Source organism: Mytilus galloprovincialis, chromosome 5 (assembly GCF_965363235.1).
Source record: "Mytilus galloprovincialis chromosome 5, xbMytGall1.hap1.1, whole genome shotgun sequence".
NCBI classification, from domain to species: domain Eukaryota; kingdom Metazoa; phylum Mollusca; class Bivalvia; order Mytilida; family Mytilidae; genus Mytilus; species Mytilus galloprovincialis.
Window position 1 is genome coordinate 57559206 of NC_134842.1, and position 16050 is coordinate 57575255.

General features: G+C 33.9%; 1 long non-coding RNA gene across 1 annotated transcript; it reads right to left on the reverse strand.

Annotated features, from left to right (window-relative positions):
- Window positions 1-2473: 2473 nt before the first annotated feature.
- LOC143074618 (uncharacterized) lies at window positions 2474-13930 on the reverse strand. Its single transcript, XR_012977970.1, has 4 exons — window positions 13682-13930; window positions 12775-12899; window positions 3078-3174; window positions 2474-2641 (listed from the first exon to the last, which is right to left on the reverse strand). It is a non-coding gene; the product is annotated as an uncharacterized LOC143074618 (long non-coding RNA).
- Window positions 13931-16050: the final 2120 nt, after the last annotated feature.

The following is a 16050-nucleotide window of genomic DNA, read 5'->3' on the forward strand; positions in this document are numbered from 1 at the left end:
CATCTCCTGAAATATATTTGTTAGGTTATAGTATATTTCCTCTCTTACAAAGTGGTTTAACTTTGAATGAAAATTAAGCTTGTAAGGTCTTTACATCTTTAAGGGTCAAAAGCTACGATTTCGACAACAAAAAAATACTATTATTAAGTATGAATAAAAGCGGAATTTTGAAGGCAGACAGTTTATCCCAAAGCAAAATAGGCAAAAAAAACTTCGCTGATAAAGTGTTAACCTGCAAATCAATAAACTAAACTCAATTGAATCCGTACTCGAGTGATCTTCAATTAAACCCTTCAGTTTGAGATGGATAGCGCATGTACTGTGTGCTCGGGTATTAGACCTTTTCAACATCTCTCGACACCGACTAATGACACCTACAGTTTACAGGTAAAATGGATGGGTCGTCTCAAAGACAAAAACCATCATGATTATTACGAAACATACTGGATTGGCGGTTATATACTGTTTTGACTATATATAGCTTAAGAATATATATATATATCAACCAAATAAATAAATAAATAAATATATGTCTCTGTCATATAATATTCTTATTTCGTATGTATTTGAACGACATTTCATGTTGAATTGATTAAAAAATACTGAAATCATTCTGCATCCTAACCCACTTTCTCTTCAATTTTATGATTATGTGAGGCTTTCACCAAATATTTGCCGAATGCAAATAACGAGTAATTTGTTGGTGTAAAAGCTTTTATGAAATTTTTCAAAATTAATGAATAATGATTACTGTACCGTCCGTCCGTATCACACTTGTGAACACAACCAACATGGTGTTTTCCACCGATCTTCACTTTAATTGATGTACATATTCAATTTCTGGAGGGATAATCACATTTTGATTTTATAAGGTCGAAGGTAAATATCACATCCTTTTTTTTTTTTTTTTTTTTTTTATCAACGACGGACTTCTCTTGTTAGAGTTGATGTTTTTGCTAGGTGAATATTGAAAACAAATTATAATTGACCCCTCGTATCAATGTTACAACAATTAAGGAGTTATTGGTGAATACAGAATTCAAGTGGAACACCAAATTGGTGAATTTAAAAGATATAAAGTATTGAGTACATTATGGAGGCACCAAGGCCAAAACTAGTAGACTTTGTGAAACATGTGCCGCCCTTGTCAACATACATAATCATTGTTTAATCAAATATCAACGAAAATAAAACATGCTTCGTTTTTTTTGTGTTTTTTTTTTCCAAATTCCACCAGGACAGCTAGAAGCTAAACGTCTAAAAGGATGATATGTGACATAGAGAACATCATTTTCTTTATAATAATTTAAAAATTCAATGTCATTTTGACTCTGTAGAAAAGTTGTATCATTGTCAATGAAAGCAGTCAAATCAATAATGATCTAATTCTTTTTGATTTTTGAGACGATCCTTCACATTTTACCTGTCGTAGTCGTTGTCAGCTGTAGGTGCCGAGAGTTGTTGAAAAGGTCTATTAAAGGGCATACGATACAGTTTTGATTCCGTATTTACAAGTTGATGAAAATTTGCATATAGGCAATTTTTTGCCTGATTAAATAAAATATGTAATAAAAAATATACCTTTATGTGCTACTTTTTGAGGAAAATGAGGTCGAAATTTCAGATATTTGCTCAAAATTCAGATTTGTAGATGTATTTTTCCTTCCGAAAGAAGTGCATAACTTTTTTGTTTTAAAAGAAAAACACGGTCTTTTTTTTGGTTGAATTATTTGTAATTTCTCTTTTATATAAGTATCCTGTAAATTTATGAATTTATTTGTTAAGAAATAACTCAAATTTATCAATTGTTTATAAATGTAGAAAAAAACGTCATTGTTTGCTGGATATTTATCAAATTTAAAAAAAATGCTCTATCTACGTTTTCATGAAAATTGGTACACATAATCTTCTTAGGTAATCAAACCAAATGTCATTTTAAAAAAGAGGGGTCCATGAACTCGTTTTCAAGTTAAATCAGTATGAATGATACAAATCAGTCGAAAACTGCATCTTTTCCCGATAAGTCACAGTTTGACGTCGTGAAAATAACATTTTACGTTAGCACGTCATTGCCTCCCCTGTAACTGTATCGTATGCCCTTAAAAGGAATAGATTGTCAACATTGAAGGTGAAACAAGGGTTGGCCATTTTGTTGACTGACTGATTTGATCAACAAAAAAAATCATTCTGATAAACATGTACAGGTAAAAACGATGATTAGCATGTTTAAAAACCTATCACATGAAATAAAACAAACATATAGAAAAATCCAATTTGCACATGCTCGCTATATATTTATGTTTATGTTTATATCGGGTTATTTGACCGTTGGCAGCATTCGGATGTAATCTCGGTGGTTAATTAGAAAGCGTTTAGACAAATATACACACGAAATGCTGATACATATTATAATGAAAATCGATAAATCAATATTAATTTTTCTGTCCGAAAAACTAGATTTGCCATGAAATACACTGATGATATTTAAGCAAAATATATCCGTGACAGTGAACGATGTTTGAAGGATCACCAACAAAGAATGTCTGATACCTCGCATATCTTTTCTGGCCATCAAAATCTTCGAGTTGTATATAAAGTTCATACTCATCTTTGTTTGTTATCTCGTGTATTTTTATATTACCTAAAACGAAAAATATTTCTGATCATGTTTTTGAAGATTTTATCATTGTGCAAAACAATTAGATTTTTAAAGTTGAAACCTCTTTACCACGCTTAGCATCCGTGTCAGAATTGTAATGGAAAGATAATTTGACTGCGTTATCAAATATGCATGTAACATTCAACATAAAGTTAAAAAGTGAATGCTGAACTTTATAATTATGCTTGCTCTTGTTAAAACTTTCACTAAAAACAATTTAAACAGCCGTGAGTAGACTTGATTAATTTGACAATGAACGGTGGGCACATAATCAAATTATAAAGTTATTAAATATATAGATGAGCTTAGAACAACATTTTGACCTTTATATGCTGTAGAAGTCTTTGTTATGTATCGCCAAGTTAATACATTATTCCCGATAAGATTTACAAACTATATGTAATCTTATTTTACTTACCTTACCAAAACTCTCCCTCAAGATCACCGAAACCGTCTTTATAGTCGGACCAATTCCTATAGAAGTTTTCACTGCCGTTTTTACGTCGTTGCAAAACCTTAAACATGTCAAAATATTGACAAATATGAAAATATAAATACCTATGATTTTGAGGAAATATCGCAAGCCCAGGGCAAATGAAGTCCAAACAATTGAACTGATTTGGATTATATTGTTTAAAATGAATATTTTTGCAATGAATTGATGCTCAGTTTATCATTCCATTTCAAAAGCAGTTTACAAAAATTATTAATTGTCTCAAATCAAATAGCATGTCAAATTGCAACCTCTGCACTGATTTTATGTGAATAAGTTAAATATACTTGCCTGATACATTAACATTATAGAATACGTTCTGCGTATTAGAATACTCTCATCGCAAACACCCGGGTGATCCGGAATTTAAAATACCGTATCCGCTTCCGGGTGTAAACCCCACAAACTAACCTGAGTAGAAATCACCAGGTAAGAATCAGTTTTAATTTTTGCGTTGAATTGAACGGATGCTCTCATTCAATTCTTAAAATTAGTAATAGTTTATAACTTCGTCGATATTCATTCGACTTTTGGGCTGTGTCTGTTGTTATTTCATATTTATATATCGTCGTTATGGATGGCGATGACGATAGGCTTGATTCTGACAGCAGAGAGGCGCCGGAATTTTCTTTTTTGACCGCCGATACTGCAGGTGGCAAACTCAAGAAATCTGGTAGTAAGTCCACTGCTAGAACTTCCAGTTTGGATAAAGTAAGTAAAAAGAAACGTACATCAAAGAAAGATTCATTACAGGCAGTCTATGATGAGAAATTGACTAATATGGAAAATAACTTTAATGTGAAGTTGGATAGAATTTTTCAGTTATTTACCAATTCTGTTGACAATGATCAGAGTAGGGAAAGTTTTGCTTTGCCCGGATCTGGTGGTCACAGTGTGGATAACCTCCCATCTGGGGAGCGTAGACCACCGCTTGTCAGTCTAGAACCAAACTTGGACCAAGATTTGGAGTCTCCACATGTTTCTAGAAACAGAGATCTAGATGTACGTTCAGAAATATCTATCAGTATAGGCGATAGAGAACGTAATGAATTAGACATTCATTCAGATGTAGATGATTATAGTGTGTCTGGAAACAGTATAGTTAAAGGTAACACTAATCAAATGTCAAAAGGTGACAGATTTTTGAAACATGTAAATGTACGTAATGAACAGGTACAGGTACAAGATCTTGAACAAGTTAAGTCTGATGAGAGGCAGACAACAACTAATGTTTTGTCACAAATACTTAGTGAAGATCTGAGCAAAGAAAAGTCTTCAGTAGAACTTATATTAGATCAAGCACAGGTTAACATATTAGAGAGTTCTTGGCGTTGTAAGATCCCAGAACATTTATCTGCTTACAAAGAGGAATACAAAAGCTGTTTTCCAATTAATGATGATTCAGCAAGCTTTTTACAGGTGCCCAAACTTGATGATTTGTTGGAACCAATGATTAGACAAACTCATGGTCAAAAATTAATGAGGTCTTGGGATAATCATAGACAATTATATAGTCAAACTTATAAGCAAATTGAGAAACTTGGGTTTCAAGGTCAATTGGCATCAAGAATGAACATTATTTCTATGTCATACATGCAACAGGCACTAGGCTCTTTATTGAAAGATCTAGAAGAAGATGGTGTTGACAAAAGCACAGCATGTCAGACCGTCAAAGACATTTTTGCTATGTCAACTAAGTCATTAGACCAAGCTGGCCGATCTGGTGCATTTTTTCATCTTATACGCCGAAAAGCTGCTGCTCATGACTCAGGGCTATCAAACATTAAGGACTTGAGTTCAAGATGTCAGTATTTACCTTTGTCTGAAGAGGGAGTCTTCGGTAAAGGACTTGAATATAGTTATCAAAGGTACCAGGATTATAATTTAGTACGCCAGACGCGCGTTTCGTCTACATAAGACTCATCAGTGACGCTCATATCAAAATATTTATAAAGCCAAACAAGTACAAAGTTGAAGAGCATTGAGGATCCAAAATTCCAAAAAGTTGTGCCAAATACGGCTAAGGTAATCTATGTCTGGGATAAGTCGAAAAATTCAAACTTTTGTAAACAGGTAATTTATAAAAATGACCAAATTATTGATATTCATGTCAACACCGAAGTGTTGACTACTGGGCTGGTGATACCCTCGGGGACGAAACGTCCTACAGCAGTGGCATCGACCCAGTGGTGTAAATAGTTATCAAAGGTACCAGGATTATAATTTAGTACGCCAGACGCGCGTTTCGTCTACATAAGACTCATCAGTGACGCTCATATCAAAATATTTATAAAGCCAAACAAGTACAAAGTTGAAGAGCATTGAGGATCCAAAATTCCAAAAAGTTGTGCCAAATACGGCTAAGGTAATCTATGCCTGGGATAAGTCGAAAAATTCAAACTTTTGTAAACAGGTAATTTATAAAAATGACCAAATTATTGATATTCATGTCAACACCGAAGTGTTGACTACTGGGCTGGTGATACCCTCGGGGACGAAACGTCCACCAGCAGTGGCATCGACCCAGTGGTGTAAATAGTTATCAAAGGTACCAGGATTATAATTTACTACGCCAGACGCGCGTTTCGTCTAGTGAAACTAGTTTAGAGAAAAGGAAAGAGCAGAAAGATCAATTAAGTGATCTCTTGCCCGAGTTTAGTAAAAAAGAGGAAGTTTGAAGATTCTAGATCATCTTCAAACAAGTCAGCTAAATTTTCTGATCAAGGGGCTAGGCCTACACGTTTTCAGAATACTTCCAGCGGCTATAACTCTAGTAGCTGTAGGAAACCTGCTGTTTCAACTTACAATAGTTACAACAATGCCAAAGATAAAGCTGCAGGTTCTAACCGACAAGAGGGAAACAAGAAAGACTTTAAAGTCGGCAAGACCACTACTAAGAGTTCCTGGGGTTCATTTCGGATCCCCAAACGGAATGATAGTTGACTCAGAAGTAAGTCTAGTTATGTGTCCAGAAATTCCAGTAGGGGGTCGCTTAACAAAATTTCTTCAAAATTGGGAACAAATTACAACAGACAAATGGGTTCTTTCAATAATAAAAGAAGGGTACAACTTGGAATTTATTCAGAAACCGTCTTGGACGGGAATAAAGAAAACAATAATTTTTCAAGAAAATTTGGATATTTTCATGGAAGAAATAAATACTTTGCTGGAAAAAGATGTTATAGAAAAAGTACACAATCCTCAAACTCTAGGAGGTTTTTACAGTACATTATTTCTGGTTCCCAAGAAAAACGGGAAACTAAGAATGGTAACAAATTAAAAACCCCTCAACGGTTATTTGAAGAAAATACACTTCAAAATGGACACAATGCAAAAAGTGATAAACTTAGTGAAACTGAACGATTGGGCAATTTCTCTCGATCTGTCAGATGCATATTTTCATCTCCCAATATTTCCAAATCACAGAAAATACATGAGATTTTATGTGCAAAATCAGAGTTATCAGTGGAAAGCAATGTGCTTTGGTCCAACTTGTGCTCCAAGAGTATTTACAAAAGTTGTATCAGTAGTGGCAGCTTATCTACGAACTCAAAACATCAGACTAGTGATTTATCTAAACGACTGGTTAATAGTAATTCAAGACAAGAATCAGTTGTTACAAGATCGACAGAAATGTCTAAATCTGATAGTTTCACTAGGTTTCATCATAAACAAAGAGAAATCAAATCTTATTCCAAGTCAGGAAATCACTTACCTCGGGGGAGTATTTCATTTGGACAAGGGTTTAGTATTCCCAACAAGGGAGAGAATATGTTGATACAGAACATGTTTCAAGGTCAATCAACAGCTTTAGATTTTTTGAAAATTCTAGGCACAATGGCGTCCTGCATCGAATTGATTCCGAATGCTCGTCTTTACATGAGACCCATTAATGGCAGTTACATCTTTTGAGTTTTTGGAATCCAATGTGCAGGGATATGAATATAAAGATCCCATTTACACAACATCTAAAATCCCATCTTTTATGGTGAACAAATTCAGCCAACACGCAGAAAGGCCGATTTTTAGTATGTCCAAATACCACTGCTACAATCACGACAGATGCTTCGAAAAGCGGTTTTGGGGGTTATATTTCCCAGAACCAGATTTTTCAAGGGGAATGGACAGCACCTCAAAAAACTTGGCACATAAATTGTTTAGAAATGAAAGCTGTGATTTTGACACTGAAACATTTTCTGAATCACCTGAAAGACAATTGGGTTTTAGTCAGATGCGACAATACCAGTGTAGTACAGTATATCAATCGCCAAGGGGGGACAAAGTCTCCAAATCTCTGCTATTTGACATGGGAATTATGGCAAATAGCAATCCAAAACAACATTGTTTTGAAAGCAGCCCACATTATGGGGAAGAAAAACATTTTGGCAGATCAGTTGAGTCGAGTAAGAATTCGACCAACAGAATGGACTTTGAACAACACAGTGGTGAATCAAATTTTTGTTCAATGGGGGAATCCTCTGATAGATCTCTTTGCATCATGGGAGAACAGACAGACGGAAATATTCTGTACATGGATTCCACGTCCATATGCTTTTGCAGTGGATGCTCTAACGATTTCATGGGAGAACATGTATGCCTACATATTTCCCCCCATTTGTCTGATACCGAAGATATTAAAATATATGAGGCAGTTCCGGTGTCAGATTATCCTAATTGCTCCCCAATGGCCAAGGAGGGTTTGGTATCCCGAGATTCTGGAATTATTGGTTACACTTCCAATAAGATTACCAATGTTAGAAAATCTATTGAGTCAACCCAAGACAAGGATTTATCATCCAAATCCTCAGATGTTAAGTCTAAATGCATGGCATCTCTCGAACGAAATTTCGAAACAGAGGGCTTTTCAAAGTCAGCTAGAACCCTGCTCAATGCATCTTGGCGAGCAGGAACGCAGAAAGATTATTCTGCCAAATTCGAAAAGTACTGTAGTTGGTGTGATACAAAAGAAATTGATCCCTACACAGCTACTTTAAATCAGGTTGCTGATTTTTTAGCATTTTTATTTGAATCAGGGTTGCAATATCGTACAATATCTGGTTATCGGTCAATGTTATCAGCCGTACTACCTCCAGTTCAAAATTGTCCAGTTGGTCAACATCCTTACATTTCTAGACTGATTAAGGGTGTTTTCCATTCTAGACCACCTAAAGTTAAATTATTTCCAGAATGGAATTTAGAAGTTGTTTTAAAAGCTTTAGAAAAACAACCTTTTGAACCTCTGAATGATGTACCACTAAAAATTTTAACTTTGAAAACAGTCTTTCTTACTGCAATAACAACTTTCAGAAAGTGCAGTGATTTACAGAGTCTTAGGATTGACCCAGAGTCAATGAATATACAAGATAAGGGTATCACTTTTATTAGACATGGTTTAGCAAAACAGGATAGACAAAGTCATTTTGGGGCTAAAATTCATGTACCACATTTCAAAGATAGACCTTTATTAGATCCTAAAAGGTCAATTTCTGTATACTTAGAAAGAACAAAAGTTATTAGACAGAGATTACAATTAGCAGACAAAGTCAAACTTTTTATTGCTATGAAAGAACCTCACAAGCCAGTAGGTACAGCTACAATTTCTAGTTGGATTGTTCAAGCAATAAAAGAATCGTATTCAGATGAAAATTTAAAAGTTAATGCTCATTCTACTCGTGCAATTGCTCCAAGTTGGGCATTATACAAAGGGGCATCCACTCAATCTATTTTGGATGCTGCAGATTGGTCATCTGAATCTACTTTTGTTAAGTTTTATTTGAGGGATTTAGATACCCACAAATTTTTAGAATAAAATATATATGTTTTATTTCAGAATGATGATTAGTACAGTTGTAAATACCAATATTTGACTATATATGTTAGTTACTGTTATGATGTTATTGGTAATGGATTTTAAAAAGTATAGAAGAAATTTATCCACCTTCCAAAGACCAGTCACTGCTTTGTAATCAGTGAGTATTCTATAATGTAAATGTATCAGGCAAGTATATTTAACTTATTCACATAAAATGGATATTTTTGAATATCAAGAAGAGATTTTATGTGAATATAGTAGTTAAATATACTTGCCTGAATCCACCTCCACCCCTTCATAAATTTCTTGAGTTGTATGATTGATAATTTATATTATCAATTAAACGCAACATTAAAACTAATTCTTACCTGGTGATTTCTACTCAGGTTAGTTTGTGGGGTTTACACCCGGAAGCGGATACGGTATTTTAAATTCCGGATCACCCGGGTGTTTGCGATGAGAGTATTCTAATACGCGGAACGTATTCTATAATGTAAATGTATAAGGCAAGTATATTTGATTAATATATTCACATAAAATCTCTTCTTGATATTCAAAAATATCCATTTTTACATATAAATAAAGGCAACAGTAGTATACCGCTGTTCAAAACTCATAAATCCATGGACAAAAAACAAAATCGGGGTAACAAACTAAAACCGAGGGAAACGCATTAAATATAAGAGGAGAACAACGACATAACACCGAAACGTAACACACACAGAAACGGACCAAGCATCAGACAAAACACCACGAGAATAACAAATATAACATGAAAACCAAATACATGAATTTGGGATAGACAAGTACCGTGCCACGTCTTATCTCAATATCTCAAAAATAAGAGAAAACACAAACGACTCAACGTTAAAATGCAACACACACAGAAACGAACAATAATATAACAATGGCCATCTTCCTGACTTGGTACAGGACAATTTTAAAGGGGAATAAAAGTGGTGGATTGAACCTGGTTTTGTGGCATGCAAAACCTCGCACTTTAATGGCAAAGTTAAATATAACATTGAAATGACAACATAATATTACAGGACTACAATACAAATAAATAGGAGAACATATTAGACAAAGAAAAACATGATTAATAGATAACAAAAAGCATCAGGTTTAAAATACAATACGCCAAAAACGCGCCTTGTCCACACAGGACTTACAAGTGACGCCCAGATATAAAAGATCGAAAGTGAAAAAAGTACAAAGTTGTACAGCACTGGAGATCAAAAGTTGAAAAGGTTTCGCCAAATACGGCATTGTTTTTATGCCCGGGATAAGAACATTCTTATTATATAGAACAATTCATGCTATTGCAAACAGTAAATTTTATCAAATGAATATGAAAGAGATATACATAAAGAAACTGAAGTATTAACTAATTACAGAAAACTAAACCCGAATACATAACGCCCAGATATAAAAGATCGAAAGTGAAAAAGGTACAAAGTTGTACAGCACTGAAGATCAAAAGTTGAAAAGGTTTTGCCAAATACGGTATTAACTAATTACAGAAAAATAAACCCGAATGCATAATGCTATTAAAGTTTATACACAGAAAAGACACACCCGAATCAGTCCAGGCGTCAACGTAATTACAAAAATGTGACGTCACATACGATGGCGAAAAGGTACAAACGTTATGCCACATTTGAATTTATGAAATTTAGAAACAGCATGACGTCACATATGAAAAACTATCAAAGTGAGACAGAATTAGGATTGATTTAAGATTATATCAGAACTAAATACTGATAATTAATTAACAAAATGCATATTGCAATACTTATTAATAGCAATTAACTGTAATATAAATATGTCCAGTTTGTTATGAATCCAACTTCAAAAGTAAATAATCGTACAAAATTTAATATAATTAATAAAGGCGGTGATTAATTTTTCTATCCGTAACACCTAAATATAATAAAAAAGACGTCAACACATTTGACAAAATCCGATGAGAATTACAAATATAACATTAAACATGTAAACTAAATACATGAATTTGGGATAAACAAGTACAGAAACACGTCTTATAGTAATGCGAATTCACATTCAGCAAAACAGTCACAATCGGGAATAAGTCACGTTTGGTAATTAAAAGATTAGACGACATAATGACAAACCACAATCTACCATGTGGTAAAAATGTCCTTAGCTAGTTTGGTTAAAGAGACATCATATGGATCCACCAATTCGTGATGGTGTCCATAAAATTTACGGAGTGTCAATTTTAATCTGTCCTCCTCATAACTTTGTTGGAGCAGTTTCTGCGTAAGGAGCACACTCCTGTATATGAAGTCCGTATAGTGTGAACAAGCACGCGAATAACGTATCAATTGTGATATGTAAACACCATACGAAGGGGCAGAGGGTATGTTACTGCTGAGAAATGGGAAATTGATAATTGGGAAGTTGAAATCGTCCCGTTTATCATAGATTTTCGTGTGAAGTTGTCCATCTACGTCAATATTGAGGAAAAGATCAAGGTATGAAGCAGTCCTTCTAGTATCAGTAGTATCCTTAATTTCAAGTTCACTGGGATATATGAGATGTAAGTATTGGCTGAAGTATGGGTTGTTCAATGATAAAACATCATCAATATATCGGAAAGTAAAATTAAAGAATTTAGCAAGGTGCTTTTTCTTTTTGTCTTTTAGAAGGTTCTGAATAAATTCTGCTTCATACGAATACAAAAACAAATCAGCCAGCAGGGGTGCACAATTAGTACCCATTGGAATACCGACTGTCTGTTGAAATATAAATCCTCCAAACTCAACAAATATATTGTCGATCAAAAAGTCCAGCATTTTAATAATATCATCTTCAGTATATTTTCTGGAAGATTCAGTGTGATTCTTCACAAAATATGAATTATTGTATCCCAAAACTTATAACTGTGTTTTATGCTGCATCAGACCACACATCCAACAAAATGTAATTTTTACTATCTGATAGAAAATCATCTTTATTATTTCAAATCAATTATAACCTAATCACTGCTGTAAACGTTTTTGACTGAGTTAAGCCATTCCAATTGATATTTCATAAAGTGTCTTTCTATGTTTTGATGTTACACTATAGCTTCAGATAAGAGAGAAAGTTTGGTACCATTAAAACGTTTAATCCCGCTGCAATTTAAGAATATTAACTTGTCAACTTTTTCTGGGATGTAGCGATATCTCAAATTTGTTAGGTGAGTAAGTGAATATGATAAGTTAAAACCGTTAGCTTGGTAAAATACTTTTGTTCAGGTATATCCTATATGTACATCTGTTTGGATGAATTTTAAATGACAGTTAAACGCAAACATTCGAATTGAATATTTTAATATTGGTTAATTTAACGGGTGCCACATGTGGAGCAGGATCTGCTTACCCTTCCGGAGCACCTGGGATCACCCCTAGTTTTTGGTGGGGTTCGTGTTCGTGTTGTTTATTCTTTAGTTTTCTATGTTGCGTTATGTGTACTATTGTTTGTCTGTTTGTCCTTTTCATTTTTAGCCATGGAGTTGTCAGTTTATTGTCAATTTCTGAGTTTGACTGTCCCTCTGGTATATTTCGTCCCTCTTTTATAATAATTTCCCGGTCCCGGGATGCGCACTCAATAAAAAATATTTTTGTTTGTTTATACACTCAAGAAAGAAACAACATTCTAACAAGAAACCGATTAGTCAAGTATCATTTTGATAATCGATACTTGGTACTACCGAGCAATACTCGAGTACTCGAGTACTCGTTGACTTCCCTTCTTCTTTTTTTTTTTACATAAATGACAAGTAACGATTCAAACTTGACTTACAGTCCAACCTCCATTTTCGTGATGGTTATCACAGAAAACATCAAACCCTCGTGTATCGATAGGGTATATTCTGTACACTCCACTTCCTATTGCTCCTATGTCTTCACAATCTCGTGGATATTTAGCTTAAAGAAAGTAAATTATAGATCATAAGAGTTTACACGTCTAATGGCACTTTTACTTGCAATGTATTTCATATCGATTGGTTTAGTTTTAAAGCGTCAAAAGAACGTTAAGAAAATAAATCCATTGAAGATCGCTATCATTTAATTTGAAATTCAGATAAATTGATAATAAACTCATCATAGATACCAGGATTGAAATTTTATATTTACGCCAGACGCGCGTTTCGTCTACAAAAGACTCATCAGCGACGCTCGAATAAAAAAATGTTAAAAAGGAAAAATAAAGTACAAGGTTGAAGAGCATTGAGGACCAAAAATGCCTAAAAGTTTGCCAAATACAGCTAAGGTAATTTATTTGCTGACAAAGTGTTATCAATATAATGGAATTCTATTTGACTGTCATCCAAGTGAGAGATTTGGCAAGTTATAAAACTAGGTTTAATCACCATTTTCTACATACACATAATAAAGAATACATGTACCAAGTCAGAAATATAACAGTTGTTTCCATTTGTGTGTTGTAATTGAGCTTTTGATATTGCCAATTGATAAAGTACACTTCCGGAGCATATGCGTTCTCACCGGTTTTTCTGTGACCACCTATATATGTCACTCTTTTTAATGCCAGGACACGTAATTATTTTTTAAGTAAAATGATATTTTCTTTCAGGTGTATCATGAAATAATCCTGAAATTTGAAGAGTTTACATGATCATTTTGTAATCAACATAATGAGTGATAGAAGTGCTTATTAAAGAAGATAGAAAATGAAATATACTTACTGCTAAGAATCTCGTTCAGTATATTCTTTTTCAACTCGTTGATAGTTTCGTTGATCTTTTTCTCAGCTGTGACATTAACGTAATCTTTTATATTTCTGTCAAGAATCGTTGTATCCAATTTGGCAACTAATGGGACGTCGCCGTTGGTGATAAGAGGCTTTTCGACGTGTTGATTTCTTTCGCCTAATGCAAAACGGACAACAAAACTGGTCCATAACAACCAATTTTCAAAAATCATGTTTATTTAACCTGAAAAGGAAATGAAAATCATAAAGAAACCTTCAATGTCATAACTCGATTGATCAAATAATTGTTATAATAGTTTAACGTCCAATAATTCCTTCACTCGAAGAAAGACAGACAGCACCGTGGTCGAAAGAAAAAAAAAACAGGCAAGCAATACATTTCAATAGTCAACAAAACGCTACAAAGAAAACTAAACTGATCGACGAACATGAAGCGCCAATCATTATCATTTTGTTGAAAGTTAAATAACAAACTGAATATTTTACTATTACTTCATTTTGTTTGTTTGTTATATTATGGAAAGTTTTGTATACTTATATGCAGAAAAAAACTATTTATCATACAAGTGAGCGGCTTAACTAGCTATAAAACCAGTTTTTATCCACCATTCTCTACACAAGGAAGTGTCTGTACCAAGTCAGGAATTGACAGTTGTTGTCCATTCGTTTGATGTGTTCGAGCGTTTATTTTTGCTTTTTGATAAGGAACTCTCCGATTTGAATTTTCCCTAGAGTTCGGTATTTTTGTTATTTTGCGTGTTCCTTAAAACATACGATCAATTCATAAACAGAATAAAAATGATGTTGAATGGAATACATTTAATGTCGTAATACATATAGTCGTTAAATGATTTGTTGTATTAAGTTTTTTATTTAAAAATCAGTTATTACTATTTACCTTCAAATAGATATAGGAAGATGTGGTGTGAGTGCCAATGAGACAACTCTCATTCCAAATTACAATTTATAAAAGTAAACCATTATAGGTCAATGTACGGCCTTCAACACGGAGCCTTGGCTCACACCGAACAATAAGCTATAAAGGGCCCCAAATTACTAGTGAAAACCCATTCAAACGGGAAAACCAACGGTCTAATCTATATAAAAAACGAGAAACGAAAAACACGTATAAATTACATAAACAAACGACAACTACTGTATATCAGATTCCTGACTTAGGACAGGTGCACACATTCGCAGCGGGATTAAACGTTTTAATGGTACCAAACCTTCTTCCTTTTTCTGAAACAATAGTATAACATCACAACATAGTAAAACACACGACAAAATATCAATCGGAAGGCTTAACTCAATCAAAAAACGTAAATTAACACAATATGAACGTTTGTTTACATTCTTTCAACACGGTTTTCGACTCGATCTTGCACTGTGCGGTGGCTGCAGTTAAGAAGAGGTATCGTTCTCGTAGTTAGGGTCACTGCATACGGGAAAGAATCGACGAACTAGTTAGTACATGGGAAGACAATAATTCAATAGCAGTACATTCATTAAGATATAATTCTTTTCGAATTTTGTCATGGTTTATGGACTTCCGTTTTATGAATTTTCCTTTGAACTCGATATTTTTGTTGGAACATTTTTTTTTCAATTTTTGTTAGTTTCATTGCATAATGGTCTAGATATAGGCAACAGTAGTATACCACTATTCAAGAGTCGAAATCGATAGAGCGAAAACAAATCCGGGTTACTCACTAAAACCGAGGAAAACACATCAACTATAAGAGGAAAACAACGAAACAACAGAACACTGAAGTGCAACAAAAAACTAACAACAATGCAACATACATAGAAACGAACTATTAGATAACAACAGCCATATTCCTGACTCGGTACAGGACATTTAAAGAAAAATGGTGGGTTGAACCTGGTTTTGTGGCTACCCAAACCTTTGTTTTATGGCAGTGTTAAATATACCACTAACATGACGAGAATACAGTATAAATAAATGCGAGACTACAAAAGACAGACAATAAAACAAATAAATAATATGATAGTACATTTCGGCTTGTTAACCAAAGAATAACAACGAATAACGGAAATTAAGTCTGGACAGTACGCAAAAACAGCTTAATGGAATTACGAACTGTGTGTCCGTAGCACGATTGAATCAACGCCACAAAAAGTAACGTCACAGGTAAATTTCCTTAATATGGATATAAATTAAGATTTTGTTTCTAATTTTGTTATATGATGTTTTTTATAACAATAACAAAAATATTAATATAGAATTGTGTTAGTAAAAGTGCAACAAGCTATGTCGGCCTTTCTTCCAAATCAAACTGCGTAAAACACATAAATCATGTGCACATAGTTGCTTTAAAC